Below are 18,737 nucleotides of genomic sequence, written 5' to 3'. Positions count from 1 at the left end.
AGATAGGACTGGGGTGAGAGATTGGGAATTTTTTTATGTCACTATTCATTCAGGAATGGATGTGTGACTGTGGCTGTGCTCATATTGACAGTCAGCTTATCCAACCCCTCTTGCAAAGCAGGGACCATTTGGCTTTGATTCCACTCTCATCTGGTGATACAAAAGGTGCATTAACTCTGCTTCTCTCTCTACAGATGCTGCATGACCTTCAATGTATTTCCAGCATCTTCTGTTTTTATTTCACAGCCCTTCTCCCCTCCCGTTTGACGGTTGTTAGAGATTAGTGTAAAGATCATTTATGTTTCACAATTGATGTTATTGTTAATGGTAAATCAGTGTCTATCTTAAAACAACAGTGAATGGATTTCAACAATTATTAATTGGTTCTAAAAGTACCTTAAATCATCTTAGGGAGGTCAGAGGCACTATCTAAATGCAAGGTCTTTCTTTAACTGTCAAATCCCATACTGGAGAGAAACCTCATATAGAAGCTGGTAAATGTTACACTGAAGCAGTAAAGCTAGGCTGAGTACACACAGTTCTATTCCCACCGTGAAGCTGTCCCAGAATATGGAGCAAATCTGAGACAACTGCAGTCTCCTGATCCACAAGGACAAGGAAACTCACCACGGCCAGTCAGAGCTCGCCATGGCCAGGAGACAGCTGCTGTTGATTACAGGGAGCTGGAATTAACTTTGTATGGTGGTGAGGAACTGACAGGAGTGGATTGCCCACCATTTGATGTCTCACTTGATTGACTGACTTCAATCAATCGGCAAACTGGACAGAGTGGGTTGTGGGTTGTAATGGGGTTATCCTATGGCTGCTGTCTGAAATGGTAAAATTCCATTTCCCAACAGAAACAGCCATCAGCTGCTCGAGGTGGGATTATTTTGAATGGAGAGCACAATTGTAAGCCATTCATCTTAATGGGTCTAGGTGCTGTTCATGCTCCACATCACCCTCTTTTCCTTGTCTAACTCCCATTGCTCATTCCTCCCTCCCTCATGCCTCCTCATAAATACATGCTAGTCACCTCAACCACTCCCTGTGGACAGTGTTCCACAATTCTCACCTCTCTGAAGGAAGAAGTTTCTCCTGAATTATTCATTACTCTCTATTGTAGAAACTTATTTGTGTTCTCCCATCGTGAACTCAATTTTTTCTCTGTCTACTTTGTCAAACACTTTCTCATCTCAAATTCTTATTTTGTTTATGACAGAATTGTAAATCACCCCAAACACTGTGAAGCTGAACATCAGAAGGGGCACAGCTTGACAGAGAATTTTGATTTCAAATGGATTATTTAAATGTTCAGGATTTTTTTTGGTAATCAGAGGGATTCCACTATAAGAAGGATTTACCTCTGATGTGACAGATCAAATGGCTGAAATGATTCTAAATGCATTATAACTAAAACACTAACAATTAAGCAATAGCTATCAAAAACTAATGTGAGTCTTTATGGACAAGGCAGTAATTCTTTTTTTTTATTAGTTTTTTTAATACATTTTCTACATCGCTACAGATTAAAAAAAACCCAGATCGAAATGAAGAACATTAATACGGTGCAAAATTAAACATACAATAATAATATAATACAAAAGAAGATAATTGAGAAAGCACCCAAATTGAAGATATGTAAAATTAGTATCCTCCCCAAGCCCCGCAACAAAAAAGAACTCCAGACCAACCACAACACAATCTAGAGAGTATACATCAGGACATTCAAACCCCCAAAACTGTAAATACACTTAGCAACAGAAGATATTAATGCCTACTACCAACAAAAAAAGGAGCTGAAAGCAAGGGACCGAAAAAAAACACCTTAGTTAAGAGGAAGGTTATGAAAGTACTCAATAAAAGGTCCCTAGACCTTATGGAACTTTGTATCCGAATTAAGAACTGAATAATGAATTTTTTCAAGGTCTAAGCAGGACATAATATCGTTAAGCCATTGAGCATGCATGGGCGGGGCAACATCCCTCCATCTAAGGAGGATTAAACGTCTAGCCAGGAGAGAAGCAAAATATAATATTCGGCACTTAGTCGAACAAGGCAGTAATTCTAATATGCTTAAATTATTATTATCAGCATACAGGCTATCAATAAAACAAAATTAAATATCTCATTGTTGTCAGTGAAGAAATATGAAGACAAAGGCCTTAAAGAAAAACTTACCCATATCTCCACTGAATTTAGGACTCACTGAGATAATGAAAGCTACGGAGACAATAGTCTGCAGCATACTCACAGACTGAGACAGGGATAAAGACAGGCATGCCAAGTGAAATAAAGTGATGGGAGTGCAGAGAGTCAGAGGCAAACAGAGAAAGGAAAACAGACAGGTAAGGGATAAAGGGAGAGAGAAAGGCAGAGAAAGAAAGGCAACAAATAAAGGTAGAGTGAGAGTAAGAGTGAAAGAGTAATAGGGAAAGAAAGGAGAGCAGAGACAGCCATAGATACAGGAGAGGTAGAGAGATGGTTACAGAGAGACAGTGCAGATGAAGAGTGAGGAAAGGGGAGAGGGAAAGAGAAAGGAAGAAAGAGAGAGCAAAACAGAGAGATGGAATGAGACAGCAAAACAGGATCAGAGAGATATTGGGCAAATTGAACAGATGCAAAGTATATGCTTGTCAGGGAGAAGGTGTGGGTTAGCCTGGTTTTGCAACTTAAAAAACAATAACGTTGGAACAAATAAGATTCTGTGGAAAACTGAAGGACCCAAAACAGCGAGCTTGCCTTGTCCTTCAACGTACCAGAGCTTATCAAACCTTTGTTGGGGTTGCACTGTTCCATCTTTTAATAGCTCCCTGCTTGACCTGCCTCATAGACTGGAGAACCAGAAAGAGGATGACAGATGCAAGAAGCATAAAGAAGCTAGGCAGCCAATGCCTTGTCCATCTAATCTACACAGAGAGGCACACTCCTACCTGCACCTCAAAGAAGCAATGTCTATGTAGGCTGTGCTTCTGTAAGACAGTCATCACAGTGATTGTGACCTTATTTACTCTTAAATACAGACTCACACAAGTTCCTTGTTACTCCAAACTTCTTGGCCTCTGGAGCATTCCAGGCCTCAGATGCTGCCATATACTTTACCACCTTCAAAGTTTGATTCTCACCACAAAGAAGATCATCAACATACTCTCCTCCAGAAGAAGAGACTTATCTAATTCTCCTGTCCACAGGAGCAAATAGACTGGTACAGGCACTTCATCAAAATGCAAGCACTCACTGACTGCACTCATGTGATTATCAGAAGTCTGTGCATTTACATACCTAAGATCATATGTTAACAGCCACATTCAGACCGTTGTGCTCCCACAAAGCTCCTGCAAAAGGAAAAAAAAAACATTGGAGTGTGTACCAATGTGTTCAAGCAGATTTACCCTTCTGGACACTTCTGTGATCCTCTTCCAGCAATGACTTTCAAAGACAGACATTGCCCAGACAGAAAGACATTGAAGCACTGGTGGTCTTTCTGGTGCCACAGGAGCAGCACTAAAATCATCCTCACATTTCTAAAGGCCTCTTTACTCAGTAGCTTGTAAAACAGAATGCTGGAAAAGCTCCCCAAGTTGAGCAACATCTGTGGAGGCAAAATGAGCAAGTGGGTGTTTCAGGTTGAAACCTTGCAATAGGAGTGAAAGCAGAGAGGAAAGATTATCAGTATATAGCAGTATGAAGTGGGGGGGGGGGGAGTGTTGAAAGAGGCCAATAGGTGGAATCAGATGGGGTGGGGATGATGGGCAGGTGGAACCAGGGTGTGGGACAAAGGCTGATAATGTGATTAATGGAATCAGATGGGGAGAGGATGATTGGCAGATGGAAGGAGGTGTGAAGGACTAGGGAAGAAGCTAGTGAGTGATTTATGAAATCAAATGGGAAGGAGATGATGGGCAGATGGAACCAGTTGGGGGAGGGGTGGGACAGATGCTGGTAGGAAATTGGTGGAACCAAATGGGAAGGGGATCATGAAGAGATGGAAGCAGGTATAGGAGAGAATGGAAAAGATGAACAAATAGAGATGAAAACTAGGTTGACAGTTAAGTGGTGATGGGGGGAGGGAGAGCACTAGGGGTATAGGTTAGCCAAAATCACAAAATTCAATGTTCATACCATTGGACTGTAAGCTCGTGAGCTGCTCCTTTCACCTATGGGACTGCACACGTCACGGTGTATGTCTACATTACTGTTGGATTTCTGAGAAAACACCATAATAATGAAAAGACTTTGATCCTCTATGATTCCACTGTTAATAATAATATTAAGCATCGTGCAGTAAGGAGACCTGATAATAATAGTCACTGCTGAGAGCATTGATTGCTCCCTGATGCCAGAATGCATGAAATAGGCTAGACAACATCCTCTGTCCTCACGACACTGTATCCTCGATCACCTTCACAGAGCTTGGCTCACTGCCCTCTCCTAGGAAAGATCCCATGAAGCTTTGTCAAAGAATTTGTCGATACCACACGAATTTGGGGTATTATACCCTGACAACATAGGAAGACAACATATATGTTGCATCTACACTAATCCTTTTACTAAACCAATGGTCCATGTAGCTTTGGAAGCCCAACCACACCAGCTGATACCTGGCTGCTGGAAGAAATGCATCTCTCTACCTACCAACTGTTGTTTACGAGGGCCAGTCATTGAATTATCACCATCACTGAAGCCCTGACTGGGGGATAACAAAAGAACTGAACCCTTTATGCTGTGCTGGAATATAAGACTTTCCTTCCTAGACAGTTCTTCAGGATCGAGGATTGTTCTCCAGTTCTGTGGGTACTTAGATAGCTGATCAGATCTTCCACTTGCCGTGCAGGATGTGGATGAATATTTGGGTGGGCAGATAGTATGTGAGGTGGTGGGCTCCTTTATGCACAGTCTTGAGGTTCCTTAAGATTGTTATAGCCAGGGGTGGAAGTGGGGACAAGCTCCCACTACCTATTAAACGCTCCCAAAGGCGTGTGCCTCAAATAGCCTCTGACAATCAAGTCCAGCTCCTGGCCTTCACCTGTGGCTTAACTACTGAGCCCAGCAGAACCGTTTCCACTGACAAGAGAAGGGTCAAAGGTGGGTTACTGGCACCTTAAAACCAGTCACTTCAGGCAGATGGGGCTTATCAGCTGCGGTTGGCAACTCATCTAGGAGAAGAAAAACTCTGATCTGCTGCCTTGTAGCTATACCCACTCATGGGGAAGGCTTCAGGAGTAAACCCCGAGGAAAAATCCAGAGCTGGAGTTCCTAAGGCAGTCCCAAGTTGAGTCCAATGCTGACTGGTAATTCCTGTGACCCTGCTGGTAACAAACTGTTTCAGTCTCTGCCGTTCCTTTGGCTTCATCAGATACATGGAGGCGGGGAGCCTGCTACATGGGCAACAGCTTGCTCTCCATATTGCACAGCCCAGGCTTGTGTATCTAGACAGCTAGGATGCAACCTCCATGGTCAACCCTGATCGATGAAGGCCCCACTTACTGAGGTTCTAAATGCCCCTTCTCCACTTTCAGCAGCACTAGACCAGGCATTCATGGGAGTCAGTGGTAACATTGCATTTTTCTCAGGAAGGGTTTGAGTAGCATTATCTTCAATGAATTAGCACAACCTTTAGTCAATTGAGGAATAAGATATTTCAAGATTAAGACCTCAGACCTGACTCAAGCTCTACCAGGCAGAGTTATCTCTACCCTCTTAAGTGTTTCTCAGACCTGAACTACCTACAGCACTGGAGAGAGAACACTGAAAATTCCTCTGAAAATTCCTCCAAATTCACTTGAAGTGATCCAAAGTCAACATCCTTTCCCTGTCCAACATCTTCAAGGTTAAGATCATCATTATACTTGTGTAGGACATCTCATTGGCAGGTCTGACACCAGAGTGCAGAAGCAGACACTTTCATGTTAAGAGACAACCAGGGAGACAAAGGAAGGGCAATCCTAACATTCTTAGTACAACTGATAATATGACACCATGCCCATTCTCTTTACCTCTCTGTTATGAGCTGAGACCCTCTTATGAGGTCAATCTACTTGGTCATCGGGGTGACCAGGATGGCGCTGGCAACATACAGCGATGTTTTGCTGGCAACTTACAAAACTACTAGATACTCTCCTAGGTATAATGTACTTCAGAACTATGATCACTGCAATCTGCAGCCTGTAATACCCCTTAAAGAAAAGTACCTTTGAGCTATTTCATGATCTTCTGAAGGATTCGGTGAGCTTGACTCTTGAGAATGTAGGTAGGGCTATCGCTGGGGTGGCCATCACAGGCCGGAGAGTGGAAAACGAACCCGTACTCATCTTCATTACTTCGCGCTGATTAAAGTGATAATGCAGATCAAAGCTTGAGGCCCTGAGAGAGGAAAATGAAGCAGTGTTCAGCGATGTCTGCCTGCATTTGACCCGTCTCTCTCACTCTTCTCACTACTAACACTGGGCTAGAGATGCAGCAGTCTTGCGTCCCATGCCATCAGGCTCAGGAGCAGTTGTTGCCATCGGGCTCTGGACTGGCTTCACTCATCTCAGCTCTGAACTGACTCTGCAGCTCATGTTTTATGTATTAGTTTTGTACTTTTTGCATGATTTGTCCTCTTTGCACGTTTGTCAGTCATTGCATTTCTTTGTTTTGTGGGCACCTGCAAGAAGATGAATCTCAGGGTTGTATATGGTGTACATGCCTTGATAATACATTTGAACTTTATATTTTTGAATTTTGAACTAACAATCTGATGAGGCATGACTTCTAGTGAAGGCGCATCACTGTTCTCTCCTTGTCTTGATGGTTCATCTATCAATGTACGTTAGTGGTTGACCCGGTCACCCTTTCTCAACTGCTGACCCTGCGATATTGCATTAACCATTGATATCTGAAACACACTGGGGCATTGAGTAAAGAGTAAGGATATCATATTGCAGCAACATAAAATGTTGGCTAAGCCACAATTGGAGTATTGTGTGCAGTTCTGGTCACCCCGTTACAAGAAGGATGCAGAAGACCAGGAAGCTGCCTGGATTGAATAGTGTGCGCCATAATAGTGGACCACAAAGATTTTGCTTCCTGAATACTTTTGAGTGTACCTTATGGATTTTGGGCTGCTAATCATGGAAATAACCATTAAATTTTCCCTACTATGCACTATTGTTTTGTAATTGCCTATATTTGTTATTTCATTTCATAATTTGTCAGAATAACCGACACCAAAATTAACAAAGGCACTTTTGTTGGTCCATAAATCAAACAGGTCATCAATGACAGGCAATTCGAAGAACTTCTAGTGGGACTGGAAAAAAATTGCATGGAAGTATTAGAATGTTGTTGAAAATTTTCTTGGCGACTGCAGAGCACCAAACTATATGCAGCTAGTTGACAACATGCTCTAAGCATACAAAACCATGAAGTGCAACATGTCACTAAAGATTCATTTTCTGCATGCCCATTTAGACCTCTTCCCTTGCAAATCTTGGTGCTGTCAGCGATGAGCACGGTGAAAGTTTTCACCAGGACATTGCGGTCATGGAGAATCAGTATCAGGGCAATCGGAATCCACTAATGCTGGCTGATTATTGTTGGACACTTAAGTGAGAAGCCTCAGACACTGAGTACAAATGAAAATCATCAACAAAACATTTTTAGCTTATTTAAACTATTGCAAAGTGTCAGCACCATTATACAATTAAACACATTAAATTCAAAGAAAGTTAATTTCTTGTTTCTCCAAATTCCTATGTGAAACAAGTAGTCTGAAATTATATTTGTGTTCATCTTTAAGTGGTCTATCATAAACAAACGAAATTTCTGAGGAAGCAACACTTTTGAAAAAATTTGTTGTCCAGTGTAGTGAGAGATGGGACAATCTTGGGCTGCTTTCTCTGTAGTGGTGAAGGCAAAGGAGAGACTTGACAGAAATGCAGTATATAAAACTGTGAAAGGCATAGATAGGGTGGACAGTCAGAATCTTTCTCACAGGTTAGAAATGTCAAGTACGAGAGGACATGCATTTTTCAGTGAGGATGGGGGGAGCTCAAAGGAGATGTACAGGTCAAGATTTTACACAGGGAGTGGTGGGTACCTGGAACAGGCTGCTAGGGACAATGGAGTTTAAGAGGTCGTTTCAATGCATAAATATTCAGAGAACAGAGGGATATGGATCATAGCAACACACAGGCCAGGCTGGAGGAACTCAGCAGGCCAAGCAGCATCTATGGAAAAAAAGAACAGTTGACATTTCAGGCTGAGACCCTTCGACAGTACTGAAACGTTGACTGTACTTTTTCCAATAGATGCTGCCTGGCCTGCTGAGATCCTCCAGCATTTTGTCTGAGTTGCTTGGATTTCCAGCATCTGCAGATTTTCTCTTGTCTGAGATATGGATCATGGAAAGTGCTGGGAGCAACATCAGGACCTGCTTATGGCCTTTGTCGACCTCTCCAAAGCATTCGACACTGTGCAAAGAGAGCTCTTATGGGATGTCCTCCTCAGGTTTGGCTGTCCCAATAAATTTGTTAACATCCTCCGCCAGTTCCATGATGGGATGGCTGCTCGGGTGACCACAGGAAGACAAGCGTCCGAGCCCTTCCTTGTACGCACAGGGGTGAGGCAGGGGTGTGTGCTAGCGGCAGTGCTCTTTAACATCTTCCTCCTGTGTGTTACCAAGCTTCTCCACGAGATTGAGGATAGCAGCGGTGTGGCAGTGGATGTCAGATTAGATGACAAACTCTTTAACATCAGGAGGCTTTGTAAAGGGTAAACTTGTAAAGGCCAACTGCAGAAGTACTGAGGCCATGATCACCCAGCGTCAGTTACAGCGGCTGGGGCACGTGATAAGGATGCCCCCATGTCGGCTACCCCGCAGAGTGTTATGTGGCCAGCTACATCATGGTCGATGCTCAGCTGGAGGGCCAAAGGAGCGCTATAAGGATCAGATGAAGAATGCTTTAAGGAAGTGCAAGATCAGACCTGAGGACCTGGAGGATGTTGCTGCTGACTGTATCACTTGGCAACAGCTGTGTAGGGACGGGGTTCGTATTCTGGAGATGGAAAGAACAACCAGAAGACAGCAGAAGAGAGCCAGGAGAAATGCAGCCATGGTTGCCATCACTACCATCACTACCACATATACATGTCCCACCTGCAATAGAGCTTGTGGGTCCAGGATAGGACTGTATAGTCATCAAAGATTTTACCGTTAAATGGATGTCGTCATCGGATTCCAATGGACAACCAAAGAAGACGCAGGCAAAAGGGATTTAATTTAAATTGGCATAGTGTTTGGCGCAGACATTGTGTGCCAAAGGGCCTGTTTCTATGCTGTACAGTTCTGTGTTCTATGTTCTATGCAGATTCAATGGATTTATATATTTGCAGTGAAGTTGCCTTTCCAGTGGGAAAATGAAAATTTCTTCACCTATGTTTCTGCTGTTGAAACAAGTTAACTATATAGGACAGAACAAGCAAGCCCTTCAGACAAACAGTACTCTTTCCAATAGTTTGCAACTCAGTTTCTCCCAACTCTTAGCATTTTCAAGGTACTGAAATTGAAAAGAGGATGTGATTAGTAATTGGCTTATTATTGTCACGTATACCAAGGTACAGTGGAAAACTTTGCCACCCATACAGATAATTTGATCACATCAGTACATCGAGGAAAACGCAATAACAGAACATTACAGTTACAGTGCACTGCAGAAGTGCAGGGGCCTTGACGAGATAGATTGCTATCTTATCATACTGGGAGACAATCCAAAAGTCTTATAACAGTTGGGGTAGAAGCTGTCCTTGAGCCTGGTGGTACGTGCTTTCAGGCTTTTGTATCTTCTGCCCGATGGGAGAGGGGAGGCTGTTTCGATACATGATAGGATCTTGGGTAAGTGCGGTTTTTGATTATGTTGGCTACTTTACCAATGCAGTGAGAAGTATAAAAGAGTCTATGGAAGGGAGGCTGGTTTTTCGTGACCTGTTGAGCTGTGTCAACAACTCTCTGCAGTTTCTTGGGGTTTTGGGCAGAACGGTCGCCATACCAACCTGTGATGCATCCAGATAGGATGCTTTTGGTGGTGCATTGTTAAAAATCTCTGGGGGTCAATGGGGACATGCTCAATTCCTTTAGCCTTCTGAGGAAGCAGAGGTGCTGGTGTGCTTTCTTGGCCATGACATCTACTTGGTTGGACCAGGACAGGCTTTTGGTTATGTTTACATATAGGAACTTGAAGCTCTCAACCTCAACACCATTGATGTAAAAAAGAGCATGTGCACACCCCCCCACCACCTTCCTGAAGCCAATGACCAGTTTTTTTTGTTTTGCTGACATTGAGGGAAAGGCTGTTGTCATCACACCATGTCACTAAGCTCTTTATCTCCTTCCTGTAGTCTGATTCATCATTATTTGAGATTTTGCCCACTAATGTAGATATTTTTTTGAAAGATCAAGATATTGAGGGCTCTGGGGAACTAGAACAGAAGTGGAGATAAGGTCTGGGGTAGATTATTCATGATTGCTTTGAGGGGTGGGGGCAGAGTTGCCTATCCCTGCTCTTAATTTCCTGTGTTCTAGACACAACTTATATGTATGGAGCCCGGCTCATGAATGTATTGTGAATATCATAACCTTGTGGATCATCAGAAACTGCAGAACAGCAAATCTCAAAGACATGCTGATAGGCTAATTGGTTACTGTAAATTAGTATTTAGAGAAAGTTAATGGCAAAAGGAATCAAAGGGGAGTTTGTGGCCACGTATGAGAGAGGATCAGTTGTCGGGTTACAAAGTTATAAGGAGAGGGCGAGCAGAACTTGGGAGATTGCTCCCCAGGGAGCTGGCATGAAATCCTTCTGTGCCATTAGAGGAGACAAGATTCAAGTTCAAGAACAAGTTTATTGTCATATCATACATGCAGAGTGTATAAATGCCATGAAAATTAGCCCTTTACAGCAGTAGTATGGTACATTACAAAACGAGGACAAACATGAATTAACATGAACTTAACATAAATTATACATATCTTACATGTGTGCACAATAACCATAACAATACAAATGCAAGAATGAGAGAGAGAAAAGAGAAATATAGTCCGGGATAGCGTTACAGGTTTTTCAAGAACCTGATGGCAGTGATGTCATCAGATACAGATACAGATGTCCTCTCAATATCTTTATTAACAATATAGAGGCAAAGGGCAATACTTGCACACAAACAGTGGTGAGTGTATGGAACAAGCTGCCAGAGGAAGTGGTAGAAGTGGGTATATAACAATTTTTAAAAGAATTTAGACAGGTTCGTGGAAAGGAAATGTTCAGAGAGATACAGGAAAATGGGCCTTTCTCAAGTGAACACCTTGGTCAGCACGGATGGGTTGTATAACTCTATGGCTCTAAGATGCCCACAGTGAGCTTGTACTCTTGAACAGACAGCTCACGTTTGTGAAGGTGTGCCTGTAAGCTGAGGAACCAGTTGGGGATAATGGGAGGGGGCAGTGTCCAAGAGCCAGAGGCCCACTGGAGAGATCTTGACATCCTGAGTGAGGACACAAGTTTCCGTTCCCACACTCACAACTGGACCCTCGTGGTCCCAGTGAGACAAGAGTGGACAGACACTTGGTGTTGCCCAGTTTCCACCACAGTGTGCACAGCCTCCAGACCCTGCTAAGGGCAGTAAGTAGATTCTGGAACAGAACCATCTGCTTGGACAGGATGGTAAAGTTAAGTTACTTTGGTTCATAATCAAAGACAATTGTTACATTCCTGAATCAGTACAGGTATTTCTGCTATAACACAATAGTTATGTTCCTAAAGGGTGGCAGGGTGGAGATATGTCTCTACCAAAGGAGGTGTAAGACACTCCTTCATTCGCTAGCCTGCAGATTACCCTTGGGTAAGATGTACCCCCACCCCCCACCCGATAAGGGTCACATAAAGCCATGGGAGCAGGTGTGGATGGTCGTATGAGCAGTCGGTGTATATCACAAGTCCTGGTTATGCAACCAGGCAATCTCTGAAGAGTATTGATAATGGCTGAGGTCACCCATCTTCTAAAGACACTGCCCAGAAGAAGGCAATGGCAAACCACTTCTATAGAAAATTTGCCAAATTTGCCAAAAACAATCATGGTCATGAAAGACCATAATTGCCCACGTCATAGAACAAGGGACATAATGCAGAAGATAACATAATAAAATCAGAATCAGAATCAGGTTTATTATCACTGGCATGTGACGTGAAATTTGTTAACTTAACAGCAGCAGTTCAATGCAATACATAATCTAGCAGAGAGAAAATAATAATAATAATAAATAAACAAGTAAATCAATTATGTATATTGAATAGATTAAAAAATCGTGCAAAAACTGAAATTCTGTATATTAAAAAAAAAGGTGAGGTAGTGTGTTGGCACGTGGCCTAGTGGATAAGGCATCTGAAGGTGACTGGTTCGAGCCTCAGCTGAGGCAGCATGTTGTGTCCTTGAGCAAGACACTTAACAACACATTGCTCTGCGACGACACCGGTGCCAAGCTGCTTGGGTCCTAGTGCTTGCAGCTTGGGCAACCCTGCCCAGGCCTGCGCCCTGGAAACCTTCCAAGGCGCAAATCCATGGTCTCATGAGACTAACAGATGCCTATATATATGTGTCCAAAGATTTAATGTCCATTTAGCAATCGGATGGCAGAATCGCTGAGGGTGTGCCTTCAGGCTTCTGTACCATCCTACCTGATGGTAACAGTGGGAAAAGGGCATGCCCTGGGTTCTGGAGGTCCTTAATAATGGATGCTGCTTTTCTGAGACACCGCTCCCTGAAGATGTCTGGAATACTTTGTAGGTTAGTACCCAAGATGGAGCTGACTAGATTTACAACCTTCTGCAGCTTCTTTCGGTCCAGACAGTGATGTAGCCTCTCCACGGTACAGATTGTAGTTGCTTTCAAAACAGATCTAAACAGGTTTTTCCAAACGTGATATAGCCAATATGGCTGCTAATAGTGTTCCTTAATCCATCAATCACATTATAATTAATTTCCATTATGAAAACAAGTGTAATAAAACATATAACATAGAACATAGAACATTACAGCACAGTTCAGCCCTTCAAGCCCATGATGTTATGCCAGACCTTTATCTACTCTAAGATCAGGTTATAGCAGAACAACTTGTGCAGAATAAGGAACATAACACTTGTATTTGAATAATTACAGATCACTAACTAGTGAGTCTAACAAACTGGAAGGTGTGGTCAATCTTTACCGGGAGAGATGGTCCCAGCATCCATGTAAAACATCTGCCCAGATCCACTGAGTCCAGTTTCCAGAAGTGGGTTTATAACTTAATCATCTGAATAGCATGCACTGAGCCAGGAGAAGTGAATGACACTGACTGACTGACTGGGCTATCAGGGAACCAGGGTGGAGGCACCTGCAATGCCTTCTGGATCCATTGCATTGATATCAATGTGCATGTTGAGCCTTAGCAAGGTTCTTTGACGTTACTGAAATTCTCATGGTTGAGACACCACCAGATTGACAACAAGAACACGGATTATGTCAGTAACCCTTGGGGGAGGAGCTTTTCAGCATTCTCTGGTGGAATTGATCCCATAAACACATTGCTGCAGAAGAAATTCCCACTGAACTAATTGAGGGATTTAGAAAGATTAAAGCAGTTGATGGTGCAGACAGAGAAAAATAATCTGTAGAACATTAGAAGGAGGAAGTGAAGAAGGAGTCAAAGAGGATGGAGTAGGAAGAGCCTGCGTAGAACAAAGAACAAAGACAATAGAAAATTAAATACTGCAGCACAGTACAGACCCTTTAGCCCAGGATATTGTTTACTTGGGCTTTCAGAAGGCCTTTTACAAGTTGCTACTCATGAAGCTATTTTACAAGAACCCATGGCATTACAGGAAAGATACTAGCGTGAAAAGAACATTGGCTAACTGATAGGAGGCAAAGAGGGAGAATAAAGTGGGCCTTTTCTGGTGTTAGGACCACTTCTTTTCACATTATATGTCAATGATTTGGATGATGGAATTAATAGTTTTGTGGCTACATTTGAGGATGATACGAAGACAGGTGGAGGGGCAGGTAGTGTGGAGGGGCAGGTAGTGTGGAGGGGCAGGTAGTGTGGAGGAAGCAGGGAGTCTGCCGAAGCACTTAGACAGATTGGGAGAACGGGCAAAGAAGTGGCAGACGGAATATAGTGTAGGGAAGTGTATGGTCATACATTTTGGTAGAAGGATAAAGGTGTAGAATATTTTCTAAGCAGGCAGAAAATTTAAAATTCAGAGGTGCCAAAGTGACTTGGAAGACCTTGTGTAGGATTTCCTAAAGGTTAACTGGCAGGTTGAGTAAGGTATGGAAGGTAAATGCAATGTTAGCATTCATTTCAAGAGGACTATAGTATAAGAACAAGGACGTAATGCTGAGGCTTTATAAGGCATAGGTCAGAATGCATTTGGGGTATTGTGAGCAGTTTGGGTGCCTTGTGTAGAGAAGATGTGCTAGCATTGGAAGGAGTCCAGAAGAGGTTCACAAGAATTATTCTGGGAATGAAAAGGTTAATGTATGAGGCACGTTTGATGGCTCTGAGCCTGTACTTGCTGGAGTTTTGGAGGATGAGGGGGAATCTCATTGAAATCTATCGGACATTGAAAGGCCTAGATAGAGTGGATTTGAAGAGGATGTTTCCTGTAGTGGGGGAGTCCAGGACCAGAGGCACAGCCTCAGAATAAAAACATCCATTTGGAACAGAGATGAAGAGGAATTTATTTCGCCAGAGGATGGTGAATCTGTGGAATTCATTGCCATGGATGGCTGTGGAGGCCAAGACATTGAGTATATTCAAAATGGAGGTTGAAAGGTTCTCGATTAGTCAGGGCATCAAAGGTTACGGGGCGAAGGCAGGAGAATGGGGCTGAGAAGGATACTAAGTCAGTCATGACGGAATGGTGGACCTTTTAACCGACTCAAAGATCAATCTAACCCCTCCCTCCTATATAGCCCTCCATTTTCCTATCATCCCTTTGCCTATCCAAGAGTTTCTTAAATGTCCCTAATCTATCTGTCCACCACCCCTGGCAGGGCATTCCACACACCCTTTGAATAAAAAACTTACCCCTGACATCCCCATTATACTTTCCTCCAGTTACTTTAAAACTATGCCCCCTCACATTAGCTCAGAGACAGACGGCCATACACCACAGAAGCAGGTAGTTCAGTCCACCATGTCCATGGTAGCCATTGAGTCCCATCTACACTAATCCCACTCACTAGTACTTGGTCTATTGCCTTTCTATCTTGGTGATACAAAAGCTGATCCAAATACCTCTGAAACTATGGGATAGGGATCATGTGCAGGCAGAAGAGATTTAGCTTAATTTGGCATTGTGTTTGGCACAGACGTCATGGGGTGAAGTGGCCTGTTCTTGTGCTGTGCTGTTCTGTGCTCTATGAAAGTTATGGGGAACAAGGGATATGGGGTTAATACATTAAAGTGGAAATCCAAAACTGAAAGGAATTAGGATTGTTACGTACCCCATAACTGGGTCACTTACCAGCAAAGATAAAGAGGTCCGTTGAAGTCTGATGGTTCTATTTTTAACAGTATTTATTAGTAAAGATACACAAAAATAATATCAATGCAAACATACAGATAATATACGTTGTCAATACTAAATCTAACAGTGCTGGCATAATAATAATCAATAAGAAATAAGCTCTATCGTTGTCTAGGGGATAATGAATTGTCCGATGGAAATGTACAGTTCACTGCAGTTCCACAAGCTGCCGTCTTTTGGTTGTCGCTGTGTTAAGAATGGGAACAGTTACCCTGCAGGTTTTCCAACCTTTATGAGTTCGATCCGTCAGAGTCTCGTTGGGGGTGGCCGTTCACTTGTGGCCTCTCCTTTAGCTAAAGCCGTTCTTCCGTGGTGAGGCCGCCAATCCCAGGCAAGGGAAGGACGCACACGAGCCCCCCACCGGCTGTCGCTATTAAACGCTGTCACGGGATTTCTAGCGTGTCTTTTGGTGCGTCTGAGGGGCTGTTCCCACAAACCCTCTTTTTATCCTGACTCACAGGGTCTCAGGTGTCAATCAGGTTGGGGATGATGCAATCCCTCCACCAACCTCCTCCTTGGTTCATTGCCTGGGGCTTTGATTGCATCGTCCAGGATGCAATACACAAGTCCGTCTCCAAGAGACAATAGCCGGTATCAATGGGTCCGCCTTTCGGAGGCCAGGACACATTCTAACCCTTTTGTGGATTCTGCATGTCTTTCTCTCATTTCCTGTGTCTCCTGAATTGACTCAATAGTGATCTTGCGATTCTCACAAAGGAGGGGACTACCCCCGCACCCTTCGGCCCCTCAGAGCTGTGGTACATTCATAACAGGATTAACTCAATGGAATAAATTGTGATTCAGAAAAATTTGCAAGAATGACAAAGGTTTTTCATTGTGCTTAACTTTTACTGAAGTCCTGCATCCTCGTATATTGGTGATCATGTTCCAAGTCAGCAGCGGAGAGCTGTAAAAACAACAGAGGGTATGCAATAACAAAGATGGACGTACAGTACAAAAGTCTAGAGAGAAGGAAGGAAAGCAAATGAAACACACATGGACTGGCCTGTTTGAAAAGACTGTGCTCTGAGATACCGGGTGCCAGAAGCCAATTGTAATTAGACACAATGCCTTCCAGATCAGGAAAGTTTGAATGAGGGCTCAGGAGCATTTGAAAATATAATTTGAAAAATAAATGTGTTCACAGCAAATTAATTGTGTTAGCATAATAACAGCTTTTACTGGTGCAAACATTCTTAGAAGACGCCAATCATGTGGGCCATGTTTAGAACTTGGCAACATTATTGCAGAATACATTTGCAGGAGTCTATATAATTCTTCCAAGTGCTTCCCACTCAGAAACAGAGGGGAGCAAAGCAAGAGAGGAACTATTGACAATATGCTTATTAGTTAGAGTCTCCTGTGTCTAGTAGCACATAAAGCAATCCAGTTCATTCAATTCTATTATAATATTATTGGCCTGATTATTATATTACTGAATGAGTTTAACCGAACTGAAATATCTTTTCCAGTCTGGCTTGTTAGCTTTTATTATTAATGATTCCTTGTCTTCCCTTACAAAGCATTCTATCATCATCCATCCACCCCAATAAAACTGACTCTTGACCTCTCTGTGTTGTAAATAACATCCCATTTCCAACTTGCTGCTCAACATCCCATTCCCATTCCCATGCTGACATGTTGGTACTGTCACAATGAGGACAAACTCAAGTTGGAGGAGCAACACATCATACTTTGTCTGGGTAGCCTGCAACCTGATGGCATGAATATTGATTTATCTAACTTCCAGTAATTTCTCTTTGCTCCCATTTCTCTCTTTCCCATTCTCCATTTTTGCTGCCCTCTTACCCTTTCTTCTCATCCGCCCATTACCACCCTCTGGTGTCTCTCCTCCTTCACTTTCCACCATGCTTAAGTCCCTGCTTTAGGTTTCAATCCCTGTCCCAATATGGGAAGTGCCCTCATCAAAGTCATAAATAGCTACAGGTCTGTGACTGTGGTAAAGTGTCACTCCTCATCCTGCCTGATTTCTCTGGCCATTCTGGCTAACCCTTTTCCTGCAATCTCTCTCTCCCTACAATCACCACAAGTATAGGATCTTTCTTGTTTGTCTCCCTGTCTCTTGCCAACCTGTTTGTACCCACAGCCTTGTCTGTCCCCTTCTACACACTTGCCACTGGATTCTGCCACCTTTCCTGCTATGCTGTTTATTTCTTGTCTCTATGCTGTTAATACAGCAATGTCACTTCCCACATCACAGGATCACAAAATGGTTTCAATATGGAATTAGGCCATTTAGCCCATTGAGTATGTACTGGCTCTCTATAAGAGCAAACTAGCCAGTCCCACTCCCCTATCTTCTCCCACAGCCCTGTGAGTCCTGCCCTTCCAGATATTTACCTCTGAACACTACAATTGAATTCCCCCCCACTACTGACCCAGCAGTAAATTCCACACCTCAACCATGTGTGGGAATGGGGAATTCCATCTCTCTCTCTCTCTCTCTCTCTCCTACATGCTTCATGATTCTAAATCGCTCACAATTCCCACTGTTCCAAGGAGAAAAATCCTAGCTAATCTCCCTCATTCATGTAATAGTGAATAGTGTCATAGAGTCACAGAACACTATAGCACAGATACAGGCTGAACTATTATCCTGCCTAGTTTCATTGAACTGCACCTGGACCATAGCCCTCCATACCCCTCCCATCCAGGTACCTATCCAAATTTCTCTGAAATTTTGAAATCAAATCCACCTCCACTACTTCCGCTGGCACCTCATTCCGCACTCTCACCACACTCTGAGTGAAGCAGTTCCCCCTCATGTTCCACTTCACATTTCACTTTTCACCATTGACCCATGACCTCTAGTTCTAGTCTCAGCCATCCTCAGTGGAACAAGCCTGTTTGCACGTAACCCATCTACAGTATATCCCTTACAATTTTTGTATACCTCTATCAAATCTGCCCTCATTCTCTTACGCTCCAGGGAATAAAGTCCTAACCTATTCAACCTTTCACTATGGCTCATGTCTTCAAGTCCTGGCAACATCCTTGTAAATCTCCTCTGTACTCTTTCAATCTTATTGATATCCTTCCTGTAGGTAGATGATCAAAACTACTCCAAATTAGGCCTCACCAATGTCTTATACAACTTCAACATAACAT

This window comes from Hemitrygon akajei, chromosome 18, assembly GCF_048418815.1.
Source record: "Hemitrygon akajei chromosome 18, sHemAka1.3, whole genome shotgun sequence".
NCBI lineage: Eukaryota > Metazoa > Chordata > Chondrichthyes > Myliobatiformes > Dasyatidae > Hemitrygon > Hemitrygon akajei.
The sequence above is the reverse complement of the archived record's forward strand: the minus strand, read 5'-3'. Positions refer to the sequence as shown.